Consider the following 24,964-nt stretch of genomic DNA (forward strand, 5'->3'; position numbering starts at 1 on the left):
CAGGAGCGACAGACGCTGTGCTTTCAGAGAGGACGTTACAGAAAGTCGGGAGATGTGGATTCTTTCCTGCGGAGAAAAAAACCCCTGTTTTCAGGCAATGCAGTATGCAGAATTCACACGTTCTCGGTATCACAGTTCCGTTATTTCGCTCACACACGTCTAAAGCGGCACTTGCCGTGAACCGCTACGGAGAGTTTGCAGTTGCTGGCCGAGAAATCGCGGTTCTCCCCGAATGCCGCTTTCAACCTTCAGCACATGTCTCGTCTCTCTCGCATGCCGAGAAAGGGCGACTTCAGCCGGTTGCTTCTCTCGCACGAGCGGCATCCTCTGCGCACATCGCAAAGACGCAGTTCTGACTTCTCCTTATGTCCATGCGTTATGCACTACGCTTCTCTCTCATTCTTATGCCTTTCCGTTTATTCCTAGCGACATTTCGTTTTTGTGTGTTTATCCGATGCTACACTTCAGCATTCTGTGACGAACAGATTAGAATGGAAAAGCCCCTCTAATAAGGCAGCTAGAAGTCCCAGGAACGACAAACGTTGTGCTTTCAGAGCGGACGATGCAGAAAGTCGAGAGATGTGGATTCTTTCCTGCGTACAAAAAAACCACTGTTTTCAGGCAATGCAGTATGATAAATCGCAGGTTCTCGGCATCGCAATTCCGCTATTTCGCTCTCGTAGGTGGATAGCGGCACTCTGTTAACCGCTACGGAGAGTTTGCAGTTGATGGCGGAGCGGTCTCGTCTCTCTCGCATGCCGAGAAAGGGCGAATTCAGCCGTTTGCTTCTCTCGGACGAGCGGCATCCTCTGCGCACATCGCGAAGGAGCAATTCTGACTTCTCTTTGTGTCCATGCATTCTGCTCTACGCTTCTCTCTCATTCTTAACCCTTGATTCCTAGCGACATTTCGTTTTTGTGTGTTTATCCGATGCTACACTTCCGTACTCTGTGACGAACAGATTAGAAGGGAAAAGCCCCTCTAATAAGGCAGCTAGAAGTTCCAGGAGCGACACACGTTGTGCTTTCAGAGTGGACGATACAGAAAGTCGAGAGATGTGGAACTTTCCTGCGGAGAAAAAAACCCTTGTTTTCAGGCAATGCATTATTCTGAAATCTCACGTTCTCGGCATAGCAATTTCGCTATGTCGCTCTCGTGGGTGGACAGCGCCACTCTCTGCTAACCGCTTCCGAGAGTGCAGTTGCTGGCCGAGAAATCGCGGTTCTCCCCGAATGCCGCTTTCAGCCTTCAGCAGCAGACTCGTCTCTCTCGGATGCCGAGAAAGAGCGACTTCAGCCGGATGCTTTTCTCGGACGAGCAGTTCTGACTTCTCCTTGTGTCCATGCGTTATGCACTACGCTTCTCTCTCATTCTTAAGCCTTTCCTTTTTTTCCTAGCGACATTTCGTTTTTGTGTGTTTATCCGATGCTACACTTCAGCATTCTGTGACGAACAGATTAGAAGGGAAAAGCCCCTCTAATAAGGCAGCTAGAAGTCCCAGGAGCGACAAACGTTGTGCTTTCAGAGCGGACGATACAGAAAGTCGAGAGATGTGGATTCATTCCTGCGTACAAAAAAACCCCTGTTTTCAGGCAATGCAGTATGCAGAATTCACACGTTCTCGGCATCACAGTACCTTTATTTCGCTCACACACGTCTAAAGCGGCAATCGCGCTGAAACGCTACGGAGAGTTTGCAGTTGCTGGCCGAGAAATCGCGTTCCTCCCCGAATGCCGCTTTCAGCCTTCAGCAGCGGTCTCGTCTCTCTCGCATGCCGAGAAAGGGCGACTTCAGCCGGTTGCTTCTCTCGCACGAGCGGCATCCTCTGCGCACATCGCAAAGGCGCAGTTCTGACTTCTCCTGGAGTCCATGCCTTATGCACTACGCTTCTCCCTCATTCTTCTGCCTTTCCTTTTATTCCTAGCGACATTTCGTTTTTGTGTGTTTATCCGATGCTACACTTCAGCATTCTGTGACGAACAGATTAGAAGGGAAAAGCCCCTCTAATAAGGCAGCTAGAAGTCCCAGGAGCGACAAACGTTGTGCTTTCAGAGCGGACGATACAGAAAGTCGAGAGATGTGGATTCATTCCTGCGTACAAAAAAACCCCTGTTTTCAGGCAATGCAGTATGCAGAATTCACACGTTCTCGGCATCACAGTACCTTTATTTCGCTCACACACGTCTAAAGCGGCAATCGCGCTGAAACGCTACGGAGAGTTTGCAGTTGCTGGCCGAGAAATCGCGTTCCTCCCCGAATGCCGCTTTCAGCCTTCAGCAGCGGTCTCGTCTCTCTCGCATGCCGAGAAAGGGCGACTTCAGCCGGTTGCTTCTCTCGCACGAGCGGCATCCTCTGCGCACATCGCAAAGGCGCAGTTCTGACTTCTCCTGGTGTCCATGCCTTATGCACTACGCTTCTCCCTCATTCTTCTGCCTTTCCTTTTATTCCTAGCGACATTTCGTTTTTGTGTGTTTATCCGATGCTACACTTCAGCATTCTGTGACGAACAGATTAGAAGGGAAAAGCCCCTCTAATAAGGCAGCTAGAAGTTCCAGGAGCGACACACACTGTGCTTTCAGAGCGGACGATACAGAAAGTCGAGAGATGTGGATTCTTTCCTGCGGAGAAAAAACCCCCTGTTTTCAGGCAATGCAGTATGCAGAATTCACACGTTCTCGGCATCACAGTTCCGTTATTTCGCTCACGCACGTCTAAAGCGGCAATCGCGCTGAACCGCTTCCGAGAGTTTGCAGTTGCTGGCCGAGAAATCGCGGTTCTCCCCGAATGCCGCTTTCAGCCTTCAGCACATGTCTCGTCTCTCTCGCATGCCGAGAAGGAGCAACTTCAACCGGTTGCTTCGCTCGGACGAGCGGCTTCTTCTGCGCACATCGCGAAGGAGCGGTTCTGTCTTCTCCTTGTGTCCATGCATACTGCACTACGCGTCTCCCTCATTCTTATGCCTTTCCTTTTATTCCTAGCGACATTTCGTTTTTGTGTGTTTATCCGATGCTACACTTCCGTACTCTGTGTCGAACAGATTAGAAGGGAAAAGCCCCTCTAATAAGGCAGCTAGAAGTTCCAGGAGCGACAGACGCTGTGCTTTCAGAGAGGACGTTACAGAAAGTCGGGAGATGTGGATTCTTTCCTGCGGAGAAAAAAACCCCTGTTTTCAGGCAATGCAGTATGCAGAATTCACACGTTCTCGGTATCACAGTTCCGTTATTTCGCTCACACACGTCTAAAGCGGCACTTGCCGTGAACCGCTACGGAGAGTTTGCAGTTGCTGGCCGAGAAATCGCGGTTCTCCCCGAATGCCGCTTTCAACCTTCAGCACATGTCTCGTCTCTCTCGCATGCCGAGAAAGGGCGACTTCAGCCGGTTGCTTCTCTCGCACGAGCGGCATCCTCTGCGCACATCGCAAAGACGCAGTTCTGACTTCTCCTTATGTCCATGCGTTATGCACTACGCTTCTCTCTCATTCTTATGCCTTTCCGTTTATTCCTAGCGACATTTCGTTTTTGTGTGTTTATCCGATGCTACACTTCAGCATTCTGTGACGAACAGATTAGAATGGAAAAGCCCCTCTAATAAGGCAGCTAGAAGTCCCAGGAACGACAAACGTTGTGCTTTCAGAGCGGACGATGCAGAAAGTCGAGAGATGTGGATTCTTTCCTGCGTACAAAAAAACCACTGTTTTCAGGCAATGCAGTATGATAAATCGCAAGTTCTCGGCATCGCAATTCCGCTATTTCGCTCTCGTAGGTGGATAGCGGCACTCTGTTAACCGCTACGGAGAGTTTGCAGTTGATGGCGGAGCGGTCTCGTCTCTCTCGCATGCCGAGAAAGGGCGAATTCAGCCGTTTGCTTCTCTCGGACGAGCGGCATCCTCTGCGCACATCGCGAAGGAGCAATTCTGACTTCTCTTTGTGTCCATGCATTCTGCTCTACGCTTCTCTCTCATTCTTAACCCTTGATTCCTAGAGACATTTCGTTTTTGTGTGTTTATCCGATGCTACACTTCCGTACTCTGTGACGAACAGATTAGAAGGGAAAAGCCCCTCTAATAAGGCAGCTAGAAGTTCCAGGAGCGACACACGTTGTGCTTTCAGAGTGGACGATACAGAAAGTCGAGAGATGTGGAACTTTCCTGCGGAGAAAAAAACCCTTGTTTTCAGGCAATGCATTATTCTGAAATCTCACGTTCTCGGCATAGCAATTTCGCTATGTCGCTCTCGTGGGTGGACAGCGCCACTCTCTGCTAACCGCTTCCGAGAGTGCAGTTGCTGGCCGAGAAATCGCGGTTCTCCCCGAATGCCGCTTTCAGCCTTCAGCAGCAGACTCGTCTCTCTCGGATGCCGAGAAAGAGCGACTTCAGCCGGATGCTTTTCTCGGACGAGCAGTTCTGACTTCTCCTTGTGTCCATGCGTTATGCACTACGCTTCTCTCTCATTCTTAAGCCTTTCCTTTTTTTCCTAGCGACATTTCGTTTTTGTGTGTTTATCCGATGCTACACTTCAGCATTCTGTGACGAACAGATTAGAAGGGAAAAGCCCCTCTAATAAGGCAGCTAGAAGTCCCAGGAGCGACAAACGTTGTGCTTTCAGAGCGGACGATACAGAAAGTCGAGAGATGTGGATTCATTCCTGCGTACAAAAAAACCCCTGTTTTCAGGCAATGCAGTATGCAGAATTCACACGTTCTCGGCATCACAGTACCTTTATTTCGCTCACACACGTCTAAAGCGGCAATCGCGCTGAAACGCTACGGAGAGTTTGCAGTTGCTGGCCGAGAAATCGCGTTCCTCCCCGAATGCCGCTTTCAGCCTTCAGCAGCGGTCTCGTCTCTCTCGCATGCCGAGAAAGGGCGACTTCAGCCGGTTGCTTCTCTCGCACGAGCGGCATCCTCTGCGCACATCGCAAAGGCGCAGTTCTGACTTCTCCTGGTGTCCATGCCTTATGCACTACGCTTCTCCCTCATTCTTCTGCCTTTCCTTTTATTCCTAGCGACATTTCGTTTTTGTGTGTTTATCCGATGCTACACTTCAGCATTCTGTGACGAACAGATTAGAAGGGAAAAGCCCCTCTAATAAGGCAGCTAGAAGTTCCAGGAGCGACACACACTGTGCTTTCAGAGCGGACGATACAGAAAGTCGAGAGATGTGGATTCTTTCCTGCGGAGAAAAAACCCCCTGTTTTCAGGCAATGCAGTATGCAGAATTCACACGTTCTCGGCATCACAGTTCCGTTATTTCGCTCACGCACGTCTAAAGCGGCAATCGCGCTGAACCGCTTCCGAGAGTTTGCAGTTGCTGGCCGAGAAATCGCGGTTCTCCCCGAATGCCGCTTTCAGCCTTCAGCACATGTCTCGTCTCTCTCGCATGCCGAGAAGGAGCAACTTCAACCGGTTGCTTCGCTCGGACGAGCGGCTTCTTCTGCGCACATCGCGAAGGAGCGGTTCTGTCTTCTCCTTGTGTCCATGCATACTGCACTACGCGTCTCCCTCATTCTTATGCCTTTCCTTTTATTCCTAGCGACATTTCGTTTTTGTGTGTTTATCCGATGCTACACTTCCGTACTCTGTGTCGAACAGATTAGAAGGGAAAAGCCCCTCTAATAAGGCAGCTAGAAGTTCCAGGAGCGACAGACGCTGTGCTTTCAGAGAGGACGTTACAGAAAGTCGGGAGATGTGGATTCTTTCCTGCGGAGAAAAAAACCCCTGTTTTCAGGCAATGCAGTATGCAGAATTCACACGTTCTCGGTATCACAGTTCCGTTATTTCGCTCACACACGTCTAAAGCGGCACTTGCCGTGAACCGCTACGGAGAGTTTGCAGTTGCTGGCCGAGAAATCGCGGTTCTCCCCGAATGCCGCTTTCAACCTTCAGCACATGTCTCGTCTCTCTCGCATGCCGAGAAAGGGCGACTTCAGCCGGTTGCTTCTCTCGCACGAGCGGCATCCTCTGCGCACATCGCAAAGACGCAGTTCTGACTTCTCCTTATGTCCATGCGTTATGCACTACGCTTCTCTCTCATTCTTATGCCTTTCCGTTTATTCCTAGCGACATTTCGTTTTTGTGTGTTTATCCGATGCTACACTTCAGCATTCTGTGACGAACAGATTAGAATGGAAAAGCCCCTCTAATAAGGCAGCTAGAAGTCCCAGGAACGACAAACGTTGTGCTTTCAGAGCGGACGATGCAGAAAGTCGAGAGATGTGGATTCTTTCCTGCGTACAAAAAAACCACTGTTTTCAGGCAATGCAGTATGATAAATCGCAAGTTCTCGGCATCGCAATTCCGCTATTTCGCTCTCGTAGGTGGATAGCGGCACTCTGTTAACCGCTACGGAGAGTTTGCAGTTGATGGCGGAGCGGTCTCGTCTCTCTCGCATGCCGAGAAAGGGCGAATTCAGCCGGTTGCTTCTCTCGGACGAGCGGCATCCTCTGCGCACATCGCGAAGGAGCAATTCTGACTTCTCTTTGTGTCCATGCATTCTGCTCTACGCTTCTCTCTCATTCTTAACCCTTGATTCCTAGAGACATTTCGTTTTTGTGTGTTTATCCGATGCTACACTTCCGTACTCTGTGACGAACAGATTAGAAGGGAAAAGCCCCTCTAATAAGGCAGCTAGAAGTTCCAGGAGCGACACACGCTGTGCTTTCAGAGTGGACGATACAGAAAGTCGAGAGATTTGGATTCTTTCCTCCGGAGAAAAAAACCCCTGTTTTCAGGCAATGCAGTATTCTGAAATCTCACGTTCTCGGCATAGCAATTTCGCTATTTCGCTCTCGTGGGTGGACAGCGCCACTCTCTGCTAACCGCTTCGGAGAGTTTGCAGTTGCTGGCCGAGAAATCGCGGTTCTCCCCGAATGCCGCTTTCAGCCTTCAGCAGCAGACTCCTCTCTCTCGGATGCCGAGAAAGAGCGACTTCAGCCGGATGCTTTTCTCGGACGAGCAGATCTGACTTCTCCTTGTGTCCATGCGTTATGCACTACGCTTCTCTCTCATTCTTAAGCCTTTCCTTTTTTTCCTAGCGACATTTCGTTTTTGTGTGTTTATCCGATGCTACACTTCAGCATTCTGTGACGAACAGATTAGAAGGGAAAAGCCCCTCTAATAAGGCAGCTAGAAGTCCCAGGAGCGACAAACGTTGTGCTTTCAGAGCGGACGATACAGAAAGTCGAGAGATGTGGATTCATTCCTGCGTACAAAAAAACCCCTGTTTTCAGGCAATGCAGTATGCAGAATTCACACGTTCTCGGCATCACAGTACCTTTATTTCGCTCACACACGTCTAAAGCGGCAATCGCGCTGAAACGCTACGGAGAGTTTGCAGTTGCTGGCCGAGAAATCGCGTTCCTCCCCGAATGCCGCTTTCAGCCTTCAGCAGCGGTCTCGTCTCTCTCGCATGCCGAGAAAGGGCGACTTCAGCCGGTTGCTTCTCTCGCACGAGCGGCATCCTCTGCGCACATCGCAAAGGCGCAGTTCTGACTTCTCCTGGTGTCCATGCCTTATGCACTACGCTTCTCCCTCATTCTTCTGCCTTTCCTTTTATTCCTAGCGACATTTCGTTTTTGTGTGTTTATCCGATGCTACACTTCAGCATTCTGTGACGAACAGATTAGAAGGGAAAAGCCCCTCTAATAAGGCAGCTAGAAGTTCCAGGAGCGACACACACTGTGCTTTCAGAGCGGACGATACAGAAAGTCGAGAGATGTGGATTCTTTCCTGCGGAGAAAAAACCCCCTGTTTTCAGGCAATGCAGTATGCAGAATTCACACGTTCTCGGCATCACAGTTCCGTTATTTCGCTCACGCACGTCTAAAGCGGCAATCGCGCTGAACCGCTTCCGAGAGTTTGCAGTTGCTGGCCGAGAAATCGCGGTTCTCCCCGAATGCCGCTTTCAGCCTTCAGCACATGTCTCGTCTCTCTCGCATGCCGAGAAGGAGCAACTTCAACCGGTTGCTTCGCTCGGACGAGCGGCTTCTTCTGCGCACATCGCGAAGGAGCGGTTCTGTCTTCTCCTTGTGTCCATGCATACTGCACTACGCGTCTCCCTCATTCTTATGCCTTTCCTTTTATTCCTAGCGACATTTCGTTTTGTGTGTTTATCCGATGCTACACTTCCGTACTCTGTGTCGAACAGATTAGAAGGGAAAAGCCCCTCTAATAAGGCAGCTAGAAGTTCCAGGAGCGACAGACGCTGTGCTTTCAGAGAGGACGTTACAGAAAGTCGGGAGATGTGGATTCTTTCCTGCGGAGAAAAAAACCCCTGTTTTCAGGCAATGCAGTATGCAGAATTCACACGTTCTCGGTATCACAGTTCCGTTATTTCGCTCACACACGTCTAAAGCGGCACTTGCCGTGAACCGCTACGGAGAGTTTGCAGTTGCTGGCCGAGAAATCGCGGTTCTCCCCGAATGCCGCTTTCAACCTTCAGCACATGTCTCGTCTCTCTCGCATGCCGAGAAAGGGCGACTTCAGCCGGTTGCTTCTCTCGCACGAGCGGCATCCTCTGCGCACATCGCAAAGACGCAGTTCTGACTTCTCCTTATGTCCATGCGTTATGCACTACGCTTCTCTCTCATTCTTATGCCTTTCCGTTTATTCCTAGCGACATTTCGTTTTTGTGTGTTTATCCGATGCTACACTTCAGCATTCTGTGACGAACAGATTAGAATGGAAAAGCCCCTCTAATAAGGCAGCTAGAAGTCCCAGGAACGACAAACGTTGTGCTTTCAGAGCGGACGATGCAGAAAGTCGAGAGATGTGGATTCTTTCCTGCGTACAAAAAAACCACTGTTTTCAGGCAATGCAGTATGATAAATCGCAAGTTCTCGGCATCGCAATTCCGCTATTTCGCTCTCGTAGGTGGATAGCGGCACTCTGTTAACCGCTACGGAGAGTTTGCAGTTGATGGCGGAGCGGTCTCGTCTCTCTCGCATGCCGAGAAAGGGCGAATTCAGCCGGTTGCTTCTCTCGGACGAGCGGCATCCTCTGCGCACATCGCGAAGGAGCAATTCTGACTTCTCTTTGTGTCCATGCATTCTGCTCTACGCTTCTCTCTCATTCTTAACCCTTGATTCCTAGAGACATTTCGTTTTTGTGTGTTTATCCGATGCTACACTTCCGTACTCTGTGACGAACAGATTAGAAGGGAAAAGCCCCTCTAATAAGGCAGCTAGAAGTTCCAGGAGCGACACACGCTGTGCTTTCAGAGTGGACGATACAGAAAGTCGAGAGATTTGGATTCTTTCCTCCGGAGAAAAAAACCCCTGTTTTCAGGCAATGCAGTATTCTGAAATCTCACGTTCTCGGCATAGCAATTTCGCTATTTCGCTCTCGTGGGTGGACAGCGCCACTCTCTGCTAACCGCTTCGGAGAGTTTGCAGTTGCTGGCCGAGAAATCGCGGTTCTCCCCGAATGCCGCTTTCAGCCTTCAGCAGCAGACTCCTCTCTCTCGGATGCCGAGAAAGAGCGACTTCAGCCGGATGCTTTTCTCGGACGAGCAGATCTGACTTCTCCTTGTGTCCATGCGTTATGCACTACGCTTCTCTCTCATTCTTAAGCCTTTCCTTTTTTTCCTAGCGACATTTTGTTTTTGTGTGTTTATCCGATGCTACACTTCAGCATTCTGTGACGAACAGATTAGAAGGGAAAAGCCCCTCTAATAAGGCAGCTAGAAGTTCCAGGAGCGACACACGCTGTGCTTTCAGAGAGGACGTTTCAGAAAGTGGAGAGTTGGTCGATTCTTTCCTCCGGAGAAAAAAACCCCTGTTTTCAGGCAATGCAGTATGCAGAATTTACACGTTCTCGGTATCACAGTTCCGTTATTTCGCTCACACACGTCTAAAGCGGCAATCGCGCTGAACCGCTACGGAGAGTTTGCAGTTGCTGGTCGAGAAATCGCGGTTCTCCCCGAATGCCGCTTGCAGCCTTCAGCAGCGGTCTCGTCTCTCTCGCATGCCGAGAAAGGGCGACTTCAGCCGGTTGCTTCTCTCGCACGAGCGGCATCCTCTGCGCACATCGCAAAGGCGCAGTTCAGACTTCTCCTTGTGTCCATGCGTTATGCACTACGCTTCTCTCGCATTCTTATGCCTTTCCTTTTATTCCTAGCGACATTTCGTTTTTGTGTGTTTATCCGATGCTACACTTCAGCATTCTGTGACGAACAGATTAGAAGGGAAAAGCCCCTCTAATAAGGCAGCTAGAAGTCCCAGGAGCGACAAACGTTGTGCTTTCAGAGCGGACGATACAGAAAGTCGAGAGATGTGGATTCTTTCCTGCGTACAAAAAAACCCCTGTTTTCAGGCAGTGCAGTATTCTGAAATCTCACGTTCTCGGCATAGAAATTTCGCTATTTCGCTTTCGTGGGTGGACAGCGCCACTCTCTGCTAACCGCTACGGAGAGTTTGCAGTTGCTGGCCGAGAAATCGCGGTTCTCCCCGAATGCCGCTTTCAGCCTTCAGCAGCAGACTCCTCTCTCTCGGATGCCGAGAAAGAGCGACTTCAGCCGGATGCTTTTCTCCGACGAGCAGCTTCTTCTGCGCACATCGCAAAGGAGCGGTTCTGACTTCTCCTTGTGTCCATGCGTTATGCACTACGTGTCTCCCTCATTCTTATGCCTTTCCTTTTATTCCTAGCGACATTTCGTTTTTCTCTGTTTTTCCGATGCTACACTTCAGCATTCTGTGACGAACAGATTAGAAGGGAAAAGCCCCTCTAATAAGGCAGCTAGAAGTTCCAGGAGCGACACACGCTGTGCTTTCAGAGAGGACGTTTCAGAAAGTGGAGAGTTGGTCGATTCTTTCCTCCGGAGAAAAAAACCCCTGTTTTCAGGCAATGCAGTATGCAGAATTCACACGTTCTCGGCATCACAGTACCTTTATTTCGCTCACACACGTCTAAAGCGGCACTCGCGCTGAACCGCTACGGAGAGTTTGCAGTTGCTGGCCTAGAAATCGCGGTTCTCCCCGAATGCCGCTTTCAGCCTTCAGCAGCGGTCTCGTCTCTCTCGGATGCCGAGAAAGGGCGACTTCAGCCGGTTGCTTCTCTCGCACGAGCGGCATCCTCTGCGCACATCGCAAAGGCGCAGTTCTGACTTCTCCTTGTGTCCATGCGTTATGCACTACGCTTCTCTCTCATTCTTAAGCCTTTCCTTTTATTCCTAGCGACATTTTGTTTTTGTGTGTTTATCCGATGCTACACTTCAGCATTCTGTGACGAACAGATTAGAAGGGAAAAGCCCCTCTAATAAGGCAGCTAGAAGTTCCAGGAGCGACACACGCTGTGCTTTCAGAGTGGACGATACAGAAAGTCGAGAGATTTGGATTCTTTCCTCCGGAGAAAAAAACCCCTGTTTTCAGGCAATGCAGTATTCTGAAATCTCACGTTCTCGGCATAGCAATTTCGCTATTTCGCTCTCGTGGGTGGACAGCGCCACTCTCTGCTAACCGCTTCGGAGAGTTTGCAGTTGCTGGCCGAGAAATCGCGGTTCTCCCCGAATGCCGCTTTCAGCCTTCAGCAGCAGACTCCTCTCTCTCGGATGCCGAGAAAGAGCGACTTCAGCCGGATGCTTTTCTCGGACGAGCAGATCTGACTTCTCCTTGTGTCCATGCGTTATGCACTACGCTTCTCTCTCATTCTTAAGCCTTTCCTTTTATTCCTAGCGACATTTTGTTTTTGTGTGTTTATCCGATGCTACACTTCAGCATTCTGTGACGAACAGATTAGAAGGGAAAAGCCCCTCTAATAAGGCAGCTAGAAGTTCCAGGAGCGACACACGCTGTGCTTTCAGAGAGTACGTTTCAGAAAGTGGAGAGTTGGTCGATTCTTTCCTGCGGAGAAAAAAACCCCTGTTTTCAGGCAATGCAGTATGCAGAATTTACACGTTCTCGGTATCACAGTTCCGTTATTTCGCTCACACACGTCTAAAGCGGCAATCGCGCTGAACCGCTACGGAGAGTTTGCAGTTGCTGGCCGAGAAATCGCGGTTCTCCCCGAATGCCGCTTGCAGCCTTCAGCAGCGGTCTCGTCTCTCTCGCATGCCGAGAAAGGGCGACTTCAGCCGGTTGCTTCTCTCGCACGAGCGGCATCCTCTGCGCACATCGCAAAGGCGCAGTTCAGACTTCTCCTTGTGTCCATGCGTTATGCACTACGCTTCTCTCGCATTCTTATGCCTTTCCTTTTATTCCTAGCGACATTTCGTTTTTGTGTGTTTATCCGATGCTACACTTCAGCATTCTGTGACGAACAGATTAGAAGGGAAAAGCCCCTCTAATAAGGCAGCTAGAAGTCCCAGGAGCGACAAACGTTGTGCTTTCAGAGCGGACGATGCAGAAAGTCGAGAGATGTGGATTCTTTCCTGCGTACAAAAAAACCACTGTTTTCAGGCAATGCAGTATGATAAATCGCAAGTTCTCGGCATCGCAATTCCGCTATTTCGCTCTCGTAGGTGGATAGCGGCACTCTGTTAACCGCTACGGAGAGTTTGCAGTTGATGGCGGAGCGGTCTCGTCTCTCTCGCATGCCGAGAAAGGGCGAATTCAGCCGTTTGCTTCTCTCGGACGAGCGGCATCCTCTGCGCACATCGCGAAGGAGCAATTCTGACTTCTCTTTGTGTCCATGCATTCTGCTCTACGCTTCTCTCTCATTCTTAACCCTTGATTCCTAGAGACATTTCGTTTTTGTGTGTTTATCCGATGCTACACTTCCGTACTCTGTGACGAACAGATTAGAAGGGAAAAGCCCCTCTAATAAGGCAGCTAGAAGTTCCAGGAGCGACACACGCTGTGCTTTCAGAGTGGACGATACAGAAAGTCGAGAGATTTGGATTCTTTCCTCCGGAGAAAAAAACCCCTGTTTTCAGGCAATGCAGTATTCTGAAATCTCACGTTCTCGGCATAGCAATTTCGCTATTTCGCTCTCGTGGGTGGACAGCGCCACTCTCTGCTAACCGCTTCGGAGAGTTTGCAGTTGCTGGCCGAGAAATCGCGGTTCTCCCCGAATGCCGCTTTCAGCCTTCAGCAGCAGACTCCTCTCTCTCGGATGCCGAGAAAGAGCGACTTCAGCCGGATGCTTTTCTCGGACGAGCAGATCTGACTTCTCCTTGTGTCCATGCGTTATGCACTACGCTTCTCTCTCATTCTTAAGCCTTTCCTTTTTTTCCTAGCGACATTTTGTTTTTGTGTGTTTATCCGATGCTACACTTCAGCATTCTGTGACGAACAGATTAGAAGGGAAAAGCCCCTCTAATAAGGCAGCTAGAAGTTCCAGGAGCGACACACGCTGTGCTTTCAGAGAGTACGTTTCAGAAAGTGGAGAGTTGGTCGATTCTTTCCTCCGGAGAAAAAAACCCCTGTTTTCAGGCAATGCAGTATGCAGAATTTACACGTTCTCGGTATCACAGTTCCGTTATTTCGCTCACACACGTCTAAAGCGGCAATCGCGCTGAACCGCTACGGAGAGTTTGCAGTTGCTGGTCGAGAAATCGCGGTTCTCCCCGAATGCCGCTTTCAGCCTTCAGCAGCGGTCTCGTCTCTCTCGCATGCCGAGAAAGGGCGACTTCAGCCGGTTGCTTCTCTCGCACGAGCGGCATCCTCTGCGCACATCGCAAAGGCGCAGTTCAGACTTCTCCTTGTGTCCATGCGTTATGCACTACGCTTCTCTCGCATTCTTATGCCTTTCCTTTTATTCCTAGCGACATTTCGTTTTTGTGTGTTTATCCGATGCTACACTTCAGCATTCTGTGACGAACAGATTAGAAGGGAAAAGCCCCTCTAATAAGGCAGCTAGAAGTCCCAGGAGCGACAAACGTTGTGCTTTCAGAGCGGACGATACAGAAAGTCGAGAGATGTGGATTCTTTCCTGCGTACAAAAAAACCCCTGTTTTCAGGCAATGCAGTATTCTGAAATCTCACGTTCTCGGCATAGAAATTTCGCTATTTCGCTTTCGTGGGTGGACAGCGCCACTCTCTGCTAACCGCTACGGAGAGTTTGCAGTTGCTGGCCGAGAAATCGCGGTTCTCCCCGAATGCCGCTTTCAGCCTTCAGCAGCAGACTCCTCTCTCTCGGATGCCGAGAAAGAGCGACTTCAGCCGGATGCTTTTCTCCGACGAGCAGCTTCTTCTGCGCACATCGCAAAGGAGCGGTTCTGACTTCTCCTTGTGTCCATGCGTTATGCACTACGTGTCTCCCTCATTCTTATGCCTTTCCTTTTATTCCTAGCGACATTTCGTTTTTGTGTGTTTATCCGATGCTACACTTCAGCATTCTGTGACGAACAGATTAGAAGGGAAAAGCCCCTCTAATAAGGCAGCTAGAAGTTCCAGGAGCGACACACGCTGTGCTTTCAGAGAGGACGTTTCAGAAAGTGGAGAGTTGGTCGATTCTTTCCTCCGGAGAAAAAAACCCCTGTTTTCAGGCAATGCAGTATGCAGAATTCACACGTTCTCGGCATCACAGTACCTTTATTTCGCTCACACACGTCTAAAGCGGCACTCGCGCTGAACCGCTACGGAGAGTTTGCAGTTGCTGGCCTAGAAATCGCGGTTCTCCCCGAATGCCGCTTTCAGCCTTCAGCAGCGGTCTCGTCTCTCTCGGATGCCGAGAAAGGGCGACTTCAGCCGGTTGCTTCTCTCGCACGAGCGGCATCCTCTGCGCACATCGCAAAGGCGCAGTTCTGACTTCTCCTTGTGTCCATGCGTTATGCACTACGCTTCTCTCTCATTCTTAAGCCTTTCCTTTTATTCCTAGCGACATTTTGTTTTTGTGTGTTTATCCGATGCTACACTTCAGCATTCTGTGACGAACAGATTAGAAGGGAAAAGCCCCTCTAATAAGGCAGCTAGAAGTTCCAGGAGCGACACACGCTGTGCTTTCAGAGAGTACGTTTCAGAAAGTGGAGAGTTGGTCGATTCTTTCCTGCGGAGAAAAAAACCCCTGTTTTCAGGCAATGCAGTATGCAGAATTTACACGTTCTCGGTATCACAGTTCCGTTATTTCGCTCACACACGTCTAAAGCGGCAATCGCGCTGAACCGCTACGGAGAGTTTGCAGTTGCTGGCCGAGAAATCGCGGTTCTCCCCGAATGCCGCTTGCAGCCTTCAGCAGCGGTCTCGTCTCTCTCGCATGCCGAGAAAGGGCGACTTCAGCCGGTTGCTTCTCTCGCACGAGCGGCATCCTCTGCGCACATCGCAAAGGCGCAGTTCAGACTTCTCCTTGTGTCCATGCGTTATGCACTACGCTTCTCTCGCATTCTTATGCCTTTCCTTTTATTCCTAGCGACATTTCGTTTTTGTGTGTTTATCCGATGCTACACTTCAGCATTCTGTGACGAACAGATTAGAAGGGAAAAGCCCCTCTAATAAGGCAGCTAGAAGTCCCAGGAGCGACAAACGTTGTGCTTTCAGAGCGGACGATGCAGAAAGTCGAGAGATGTGGATTCTTTCCTGCGTACAAAAAAACCACTGTTTTCAGGCAATGCAGTATGATAAATCGCAAGTTCTCGGCATCGCAATTCCGCTATTTCGCTCTCGTAGGTGGATAGCGGCACTCTGTTAACCGCTACGGAGAGTTTGCAGTTGATGGCGGAGCGGTCTCGTCTCTCTCGCATGCCGAGAAAGGGCGAATTCAGCCGGTTGCTTCTCTCGGACGAGCGGCATCCTCTGCGCACATCGCGAAGGAGCAATTCTGACTTCTCTTTGTGTCCATGCATTCTGCTCTACGCTTCTCTCTCATTCTTAACCCTTGATTCCTAGCGACATTTCGTTTTTGTGTGTTTATCCGATGCTACACTTCCGTACTCTGTGTCGAACAGATTAGAAGGGAAAAGCCCCTCTAATAAGGCAGCTAGAAGTTCCAGGAGCGACAGACGCTGTGCTTTCAGAGAGGACGTTACAGAAAGTCGGGAGATGTGGATTCTTTCCTGCGCAGAAAAAAACCCCTGTTTTCAGGCAATGCAGTATGCAGAATTCACACGATCTCGGTATCACAGTTCCGTTATTTCGCTCACACACGTCTAAAGCGGCACTTGCCGTGAACCGCTACGGAGAGTTTGCAGTTGCTGGCCGAGAAATCGCGGTTCTCCCCGAATGCCGCTTTCAACCTTCAGCACATGTCTCGTCTCTCTCGCATGCCGAGAAAGGGCGACTTCAGCCGGTTGCTTCTCTCGCACGAGCGGCATCCTCTGCGCACATCGCAAAGACGCAGTTCTGACTTCTCCTTATGTCCATGCGTTATGCACTACGCTTCTCTCTCATTCTTATGCCTTTCCGTTTATTCCTAGCGACATTTCGTTTTTGTGTGTTTATCCGATGCTACACTTCAGCATTCTGTGACGAACAGATTAGAATGGAAAAGCCCCTCTAATAAGGCAGCTAGAAGTCCCAGGAACGACAAACGTTGTGCTTTCAGAGCGGACGATGCAGAAAGTCGAGAGATGTGGATTCTTTCCTGCGTACAAAAAAACCACTGTTTTCAGGCAATGCAGTATGATAAATCGCAAGTTCTCGGCATCGCAATTCCGCTATTTCGCTCTCGTAGGTGGATAGCGGCACTCTGTTAACCGCTACGGAGAGTTTGCAGTTGATGGCGGAGCGGTCTCGTCTCTCTCGCATGCCGAGAAAGGGCGAATTCAGCCGTTTGCTTCTCTCGGACGAGCGGCATCCTCTGCGCACATCGCGAAGGAGCAATTCTGACTTCTCTTTGTGTCCATGCATTCTGCTCTACGCTTCTCTCTCATTCTTAACCCTTGATTCCTAGAGACATTTCGTTTTTGTGTGTTTATCCGATGCTACACTTCCGTACTCTGTGACGAACAGATTAGAAGGGAAAAGCCCCTCTAATAAGGCAGCTAGAAGTTCCAGGAGCGACACACGCTGTGCTTTCAGAGTGGACGATACAGAAAGTCGAGAGATTTGGATTCTTTCCTCCGGAGAAAAAAACCCCTGTTTTCAGGCAATGCAGTATTCTGAAATCTCACGTTCTCGGCATAGCAATTTCGCTATTTCGCTCTCGTGGGTGGACAGCGCCACTCTCTGCTAACCGCTTCGGAGAGTTTGCAGTTGCTGGCCGAGAAATCGCGGTTCTCCCCGAATGCCGCTTTCAGCCTTCAGCAGCAGACTCCTCTCTCTCGGATGCCGAGAAAGAGCGACTTCAGCCGGATGCTTTTCTCGGACGAGCAGATCTGACTTCTCCTTGTGTCCATGCGTTATGCACTACGCTTCTCTCTCATTCTTAAGCCTTTCCTTTTTTTCCTAGCGACATTTTGTTTTTGTGTGTTTATCCGATGCTACACTTCAGCATTCTGTGACGAACAGATTAGAAGGGAAAAGCCCCTCTAATAAGGCAGCTAGAAGTTCCAGGAGCGACACACGCTGTGCTTTCAGAGAGTACGTTTCAGAAAGTGGAGAGTTGGTCGATTCTTTCCTCCGGAGAAAAAAACCCCTGTTTTCAGGCAATGCAGTATGCAGAATTTACACGTTCTCGGTATCACAGTTCCGTTATTTCGCTCACACACGTCTAAAGCGGCAATCGCGCTGAACCGCTACGGAGAGTTTGCAGTTGCTGGCCGAGAAATCGCGGTTCTCCCCGAATGCCGCTTTCAGCCTTCAGCAGCGGTCTCGTCTCTCTCGCATGCCGAGAAAGGGCGACTTCAGCCGGTTGCTTCTCTCGCACGAGCGGCATCCTCTGCGCACATCGCAAAGGCGCAGTTCAGACTTCTCCTTGTGTCCATGCGTTATGCACTACGCTTCTCTCGCATTCTTATGCCTTTCCTTTTATTCCTAGCGACATTTCGTTTTTGTGTGTTTATCCGATGCTACACTTCAGCATTCTGTGACGAACAGATTAGAAGGGAAAAGCCCCTCTAATAAGGCAGCTAGAAGTCCCAGGAGCGACAAACGTTGTGCTTTCAGAGCGGACGATACAGAAAGTCGAGAGATGTGGATTCTTTCCTGCGTACAAAAAAACCCCTGTTTTCAGGCAATGCAGTATTCTGAAATCTCACGTTCTCGGCATAGAAATTTCGCTATTTCGCTTTCGTGGGTGGACAGCGCCACTCTCTGCTAACCGCTACGGAGAGTTTGCAGTTGCTGGCCGAGAAATCGCGGTTCTCCCCGAATGCCGCTTTCAGCCTTCAGCAGCAGACTCCTCTCTCTCGGATGCCGAGAAAGAGCGACTTCAGCCGGATGCTTTTCTCCGACGAGCAGCTTCTTCTGCGCACATCGCAAAGGAGCGGTTCTGACTTCTCCTTGTGTCCATGCGTTATGCACTACGTGTCTCCCTCATTCTTATGCCTTTCCTTTTATTCCTAGCGACATTTCGTTTTTGTGTGTTTATCCGATGCTACACTTCAGCATTCTGTGACGAACAGATTAGAAGGGAAAAGCCCCTCTAATAAGGCAGCTAGAAGTTCCAGGAGCGACACACGCTGTGCTTTCAGAGAGGACGTTTCAGAAAGTGGAGAGTTGGTCGATTCTTTCCTCCGGAGAAAAAAACCCCTGTTTTCAGGCAATGCAGTATGCAGAATTCACACGTTCTCGGCATCACAGTACCTTTATTTCGCTCACACACGTCTAAAGCGGCACTCGCGCTGAACCGCTACGGAGAGTTTGCAGTTGCTGGCCTAGAAATCGCGGTTCTCCCCGAATGCCGCTTTCAGCCTTCAGCAGCGGTCTCGTCTCTCTCGGATGCCGAGAAAGGGCGACTTCAGCCGGTTGCTTCTCTCGCACGAGCGGCATCCTCTGCGCACATCGCAAAGGCGCAGTTCTGACTTCTCCTTGTGTCCATGCGTTATGCACTACGCTTCTCTCTCATTCTTAAGCCTTTCCTTTTATTCCTAGCGACATTTTGTTTTTGTGTGTTTATCCGATGCTACACTTCAGCATTCTGTGACGAACAGATTAGAAGGGAAAAGCCCCTCTAATAAGGCAGCTAGAAGTTCCAGGAGCGACACACGCTGTGCTTTCAGAGAGTACGTTTCAGAAAGTGGAGAGTTGGTCGATTCTTTCCTGCGGAGAAAAAAACCCCTGTTTTCAGGCAATGCAGTATGCAGAATTCACACGTTCTCGGCATCACAGTACCTTTATTTCGCTCACACACGTCTAAAGCGGCAATCGCGCTGAAACGCTACGGAGAGTTTGCAGTTGCTGGCCGAGAAATCGCGTTCCTCCCCGAATGCCGCTTTCAGCCTTCAGCAGCGGTCTCGTCTCTCTCGCATGCCGAGAAAGGGCGACTTCAGCCGGTTGCTTCTCTCGCACGAGCGGCATCCTCTGCGCACATCGCAAAGGCGCAGTTCTGACTTCTCCTGGTGTCCATGCCTTATGCACTACGCTTCTCCCTCATTCTTCTGCCTTTCCTTTTATTCCTAGCGACATTTCGTTTTTGTGTGTTTATCCGATGCTACACTTCAGCATTCTGTGACGAACAGATTAGAAGGGAAAAGCCCCTCTAATAAGGCAGCTAGAAGTTCCAGGAGCGACAGACGCTGTGCTTTCAGAGAGGACGTTACAGAAAGTCGGGAGATGTGGATTCTTTCCTGCGCAGAAAAAAACCCCTGTTTTCAGGCAATGCAGTATGCAGAATTCACACGATCTCGGTATCACAGTTCCGTTATTTCGCTCACACACGTCTAAAGCGGCACTTGCCGTGAACCGCTACGGAGAGTTTGCAGTTGCTGGCCGAGAAATCGCGGTTCTCCCCGAATGCCGCTTTCAACCTTCAGCACATGTCTCGTCTCTCTCGCATGCCGAGAAAGGGCGACTTCAGCCGGTTGCTTCTCTCGCACGAGCGGCATCCTCTGCGCACATCGCAAAGACGCAGTTCTGACTTCTCCTTATGTCCATGCGTTATGCACTACGCTTCTCTCTCATTCTTATGCCTTTCCGTTTATTCCTAGCGACATTTCGTTTTTGTGTGTTTATCCGATGCTACACTTCAGCATTCTGTGACGAACAGATTAGAATGGAAAAGCCCCTCTAATAAGGCAGCTAGAAGTCCCAGGAACGACAAACGTTGTGCTTTCAGAGCGGACGATGCAGAAAGTCGAGAGATGTGGATTCTTTCCTGCGTACAAAAAAACCACTGTTTTCAGGCAATGCAGTATGATAAATCGCAAGTTCTCGGCATCGCAATTCCGCTATTTCGCTCTCGTAGGTGGATAGCGGCACTCTGTTAACCGCTACGGAGAGTTTGCAGTTGATGGCGGAGCGGTCTCGTCTCTCTCGCATGCCGAGAAAGGGCGAATTCAGCCGTTTGCTTCTCTCGGACGAGCGGCATCCTCTGCGCACATCGCGAAGGAGCAATTCTGACTTCTCTTTGTGTCCATGCATTCTGCTCTACGCTTCTCTCTCATTCTTAACCCTTGATTCCTAGAGACATTTCGTTTTTGTGTGTTTATCCGATGCTACACTTCCGTACTCTGTGACGAACAGATTAGAAGGGAAAAGCCCCTCTAATAAGGCAGCTAGAAGTTCCAGGAGCGACACACGCTGTGCTTTCAGAGTGGACGATACAGAAAGTCGAGAGATTTGGATTCTTTCCTCCGGAGAAAAAAACCCCTGTTTTCAGGCAATGCAGTATTCTGAAATCTCACGTTCTCGGCATAGCAATTTCGCTATTTCGCTCTCGTGGGTGGACAGCGCCACTCTCTGCTAACCGCTTCGGAGAGTTTGCAGTTGCTGGCCGAGAAATCGCGGTTCTCCCCGAATGCCGCTTTCAGCCTTCAGCAGCAGACTCCTCTCTCTCGGATGCCGAGAAAGAGCGACTTCAGCCGGATGCTTTTCTCGGACGAGCAGATCTGACTTCTCCTTGTGTCCATGCGTTATGCACTACGCTTCTCTCTCATTCTTAAGCCTTTCCTTTTTTTCCTAGCGACATTTTGTTTTTGTGTGTTTATCCGATGCTACACTTCAGCATTCTGTGACGAACAGATTAGAAGGGAAAAGCCCCTCTAATAAGGCAGCTAGAAGTTCCAGGAGCGACACACGCTGTGCTTTCAGAGAGTACGTTTCAGAAAGTGGAGAGTTGGTCGATTCTTTCCTCCGGAGAAAAAAACCCCTGTTTTCAGGCAATGCAGTATGCAGAATTTACACGTTCTCGGTATCACAGTTCCGTTATTTCGCTCACACACGTCTAAAGCGGCAATCGCGCTGAACCGCTACGGAGAGTTTGCAGTTGCTGGTCGAGAAATCGCGGTTCTCCCCGAATGCCGCTTTCAGCCTTCAGCAGCGGTCTCGTCTCTCTCGCATGCCGAGAAAGGGCGACTTCAGCCGGTTGCTTCTCTCGCACGAGCGGCATCCTCTGCGCACATCGCAAAGGCGCAGTTCAGACTTCTCCTTGTGTCCATGCGTTATGCACTACGCTTCTCTCGCATTCTTATGCCTTTCCTTTTATTCCTAGCGACATTTCGTTTTTGTGTGTTTATCCGATGCTACACTTCAGCATTCTGTGACGAACAGATTAGAAGGGAAAAGCCCCTCTAATAAGGCAGCTAGAAGTCCCAGGAGCGACAAACGTTGTGCTTTCAGAGCGGACGATACAGAAAGTCGAGAGATGTGGATTCTTTCCTGCGTACAAAAAAACCCCTGTTTTCAGGCAATGCAGTATTCTGAAATCTCACGTTCTCGGCATAGAAATTTCGCTATTTCGCTTTCGTGGGTGGACAGCGCCACTCTCTGCTAACCGCTACGGAGAGTTTGCAGTTGCTGGCCGAGAAATCGCGGTTCTCCCCGAATGCCGCTTTCAGCCTTCAGCAGCAGACTCCTCTCTCTCGGATGCCGAGAAAGAGCGACTTCAGCCGGATGCTTTTCTCCGACGAGCAGCTTCTTCTGCGCACATCGCAAAGGAGCGGTTCTGACTTCTCCTTGTGTCCATGCGTTATGCACTACGTGTCTCCCTCATTCTTATGCCTTTCCTTTTATTCCTAGCGACATTTCGTTTTTGTGTGTTTATCCGATGCTACACTTCAGCATTCTGTGACGAACAGATTAGAAGGGAAAAGCCCCTCTAATAAGGCAGCTAGAAGTTCCAGGAGCGACACACGCTGTGCTTTCAGAGAGGACGTTTCAGAAAGTGGAGAGTTGGTCGATTCTTTCCTCCGGAGAAAAAAACCCCTGTTTTCAGGCAATGCAGTATGCAGAATTCACACGTTCTCGGCATCACAGTACCTTTATTTCGCTCACACACGTCTAAAGCGGCACTCGCGCTGAACCGCTACGGAGAGTTTGCAGTTGCTGGCCTAGAAATCGCGGTTCTCCCCGAATGCCGCTTTCAGCCTTCAGCAGCGGTCTCGTCTCTCTCGGATGCCGAGAAAGGGCGACTTCAGCCGGTTGCTTCTCTCGCACGAGCGGCATCCTCTGCGCACATCGCAAAGGCGCAGTTCTGACTTCTCCTTGTGTCCATGCGTTATGCACTACGCTTCTCTCTCATTCTTAAGCCTTTCCTTTTATTCCTAGCGACATTTTGTTTTTGTGTGTTTATCCGATGCTACACTTCAGCATTCTGTGACGAACAGATTAGAAGGGAAAAGCCCCTCTAATAAGGCAGCTAGAAGTTCCAGGAGCGACACACGCTGTGCTTTCAGAGAGTACGTTTCAGAAAGTGGAGAGTTGGTCGATTCTTTCCTCCGGAGAAAAAAACCCCTGTTTTCAGGCAATGCAGTATGCAGAATTCACACGTTCTCGGCATCACAGTACCTTTATTTCGCTCACACACGTCTAAAGCGGCAATCGCGCTGAAACGCTACGGAGAGTTTGCAGTTGCTGGCCGAGAAATCGCGTTCCTCCCCGAATGCCGCTTTCAGCCTTCAGCAGCGGTCTCGTCTCTCTCGCATGCCGAGAAAGGGCGACTTCAGCCGGTTGCTTCTCTCGCACGAGCGGCATCCTCTGCGCACATCGCAAAGGCGCAGTTCTGACTTCTCCTGGTGTCCATGCCTTATGCACTACGCTTCTCCCTCATTCTTCTGCCTTTCCTTTTATTCCTAGCGACATTTCGTTTTTGTGTGTTTATCCGATGCTACACTTCAGCATTCTGTGACGAACAGATTAGAAGGGAAAAGCCCCTCTAATAAGGCAGCTAGAAGTTCCAGGAGCGACACACACTGTGCTTTCAGAGCGGACGATACAGAAAGTCGAGAGATGTGGATTCTTTCCTGCGGAGAAAAAACCCCCTGTTTTCAGGCAATGCAGTATGCAGAATTCACACGTTCTCGGCATCACAGTTCCGTTATTTCGCTCACGCACGTCTAAAGCGGCAATCGCGCTGAACCGCTTCCGAGAGTTTGCAGTTGCTGGCCGAGAAATCGCGGTTCTCCCCGAATGCCGCTTTCAGCCTTCAGCACATGTCTCGTCTCTCTCGCATGCCGAGAAGGAGCAACTTCAACCGGTTGCTTCGCTCGGACGAGCGGCTTCTTCTGCGCACATCGCGAAGGAGCGGTTCTGTCTTCTCCTTGTGTCCATGCATACTGCACTACGCGTCTCCCTCATTCTTATGCCTTTCCTTTTATTCCTAGCGACATTTCGTTTTTGTGTGTTTATCCGATGCTACACTTCCGTACTCTGTGTCGAACAGATTAGAAGGGAAAAGCCCCTCTAATAAGGCAGCTAGAAGTTCCAGGAGCGACAGACGCTGTGCTTTCAGAGAGGACGTTACAGAAAGTCGGGAGATGTGGATTCTTTCCTGCGGAGAAAAAAACCCCTGTTTTCAGGCAATGCAGTATGCAGAATTCACACGTTCTCGGTATCACAGTTCCGTTATTTCGCTCACACACGTCTAAAGCGGCACTTGCCGTGAACCGCTACGGAGAGTTTGCAGTTGCTGGCCGAGAAATCGCGGTTCTCCCCGAATGCCGCTTTCAACCTTCAGCACATGTCTCGTCTCTCTCGCATGCCGAGAAAGGGCGACTTCAGCCGGTTGCTTCTCTCGCACGAGCGGCATCCTCTGCGCACATCGCAAAGACGCAGTTCTGACTTCTCCTTATGTCCATGCGTTATGCACTACGCTTCTCTCTCATTCTTATGCCTTTCCGTTTATTCCTAGCGACATTTCGTTTTTGTGTGTTTATCCGATGCTACACTTCAGCATTCTGTGACGAACAGATTAGAATGGAAAAGCCCCTCTAATAAGGCAGCTAGAAGTCCCAGGAGTGACAAACGTTGTGCTTTCAGAGCGGACGATGCAGAAAGTCGAGAGATGTGGATTCTTTCCTGCGTACAAAAAAACCACTGTTTTCAGGCAATGCAGTATGATAAATCGCAAGTTCTCGGCATCGCAATTCCGCTATTTCGCTCTCGTAGGTGGATAGCGGCACTCTGTTAACCGCTACGGAGAGTTTGCAGTTGATGGCGGAGCGGTCTCGTCTCTCTCGCATGCCGAGAAAGGGCGAATTCAGCCGGTTGCTTCTCTCGGACGAGCGGCATCCTCTGCGCACATCGCGAAGGAGCAATTCTGACTTCTCTTTGTGTCCATGCATTCTGCTCTACGCTTCTCTCTCATTCTTAACCCTTGATTCCTAGAGACATTTCGTTTTTGTGTGTTTATCCGATGCTACACTTCCGTACTCTGTGACGAACAGATTAGAAGGGAAAAGCCCCTCTAATAAGGCAGCTAGAAGTTCCAGGAGCGACACACGCTGTGCTTTCAGAGTGGACGATACAGAAAGTCGAGAGATTTGGATTCTTTCCTCCGGAGAAAAAAACCCCTGTTTTCAGGCAATGCAGTATTCTGAAATCTCACGTTCTCGGCATAGCAATTTCGCTATTTCGCTCTCGTGGGTGGACAGCGCCACTCTCTGCTAACCGCTTCGGAGAGTTTGCAGTTGCTGGCCGAGAAATCGCGGTTCTCCCCGAATGCCGCTTTCAGCCTTCAGCAGCAGACTCCTCTCTCTCGGATGCCGAGAAAGAGCGACTTCAGCCGGATGCTTTTCTCGGACGAGCAGATCTGACTTCTCCTTGTGTCCATGCGTTATGCA

This window comes from Phasianus colchicus, chromosome 36 (genome assembly GCF_987193195.1).
Source record: "Phasianus colchicus chromosome 36, bPhaCol1.hap1.1, whole genome shotgun sequence".
Lineage (NCBI taxonomy): Eukaryota > Metazoa > Chordata > Aves > Galliformes > Phasianidae > Phasianus > Phasianus colchicus.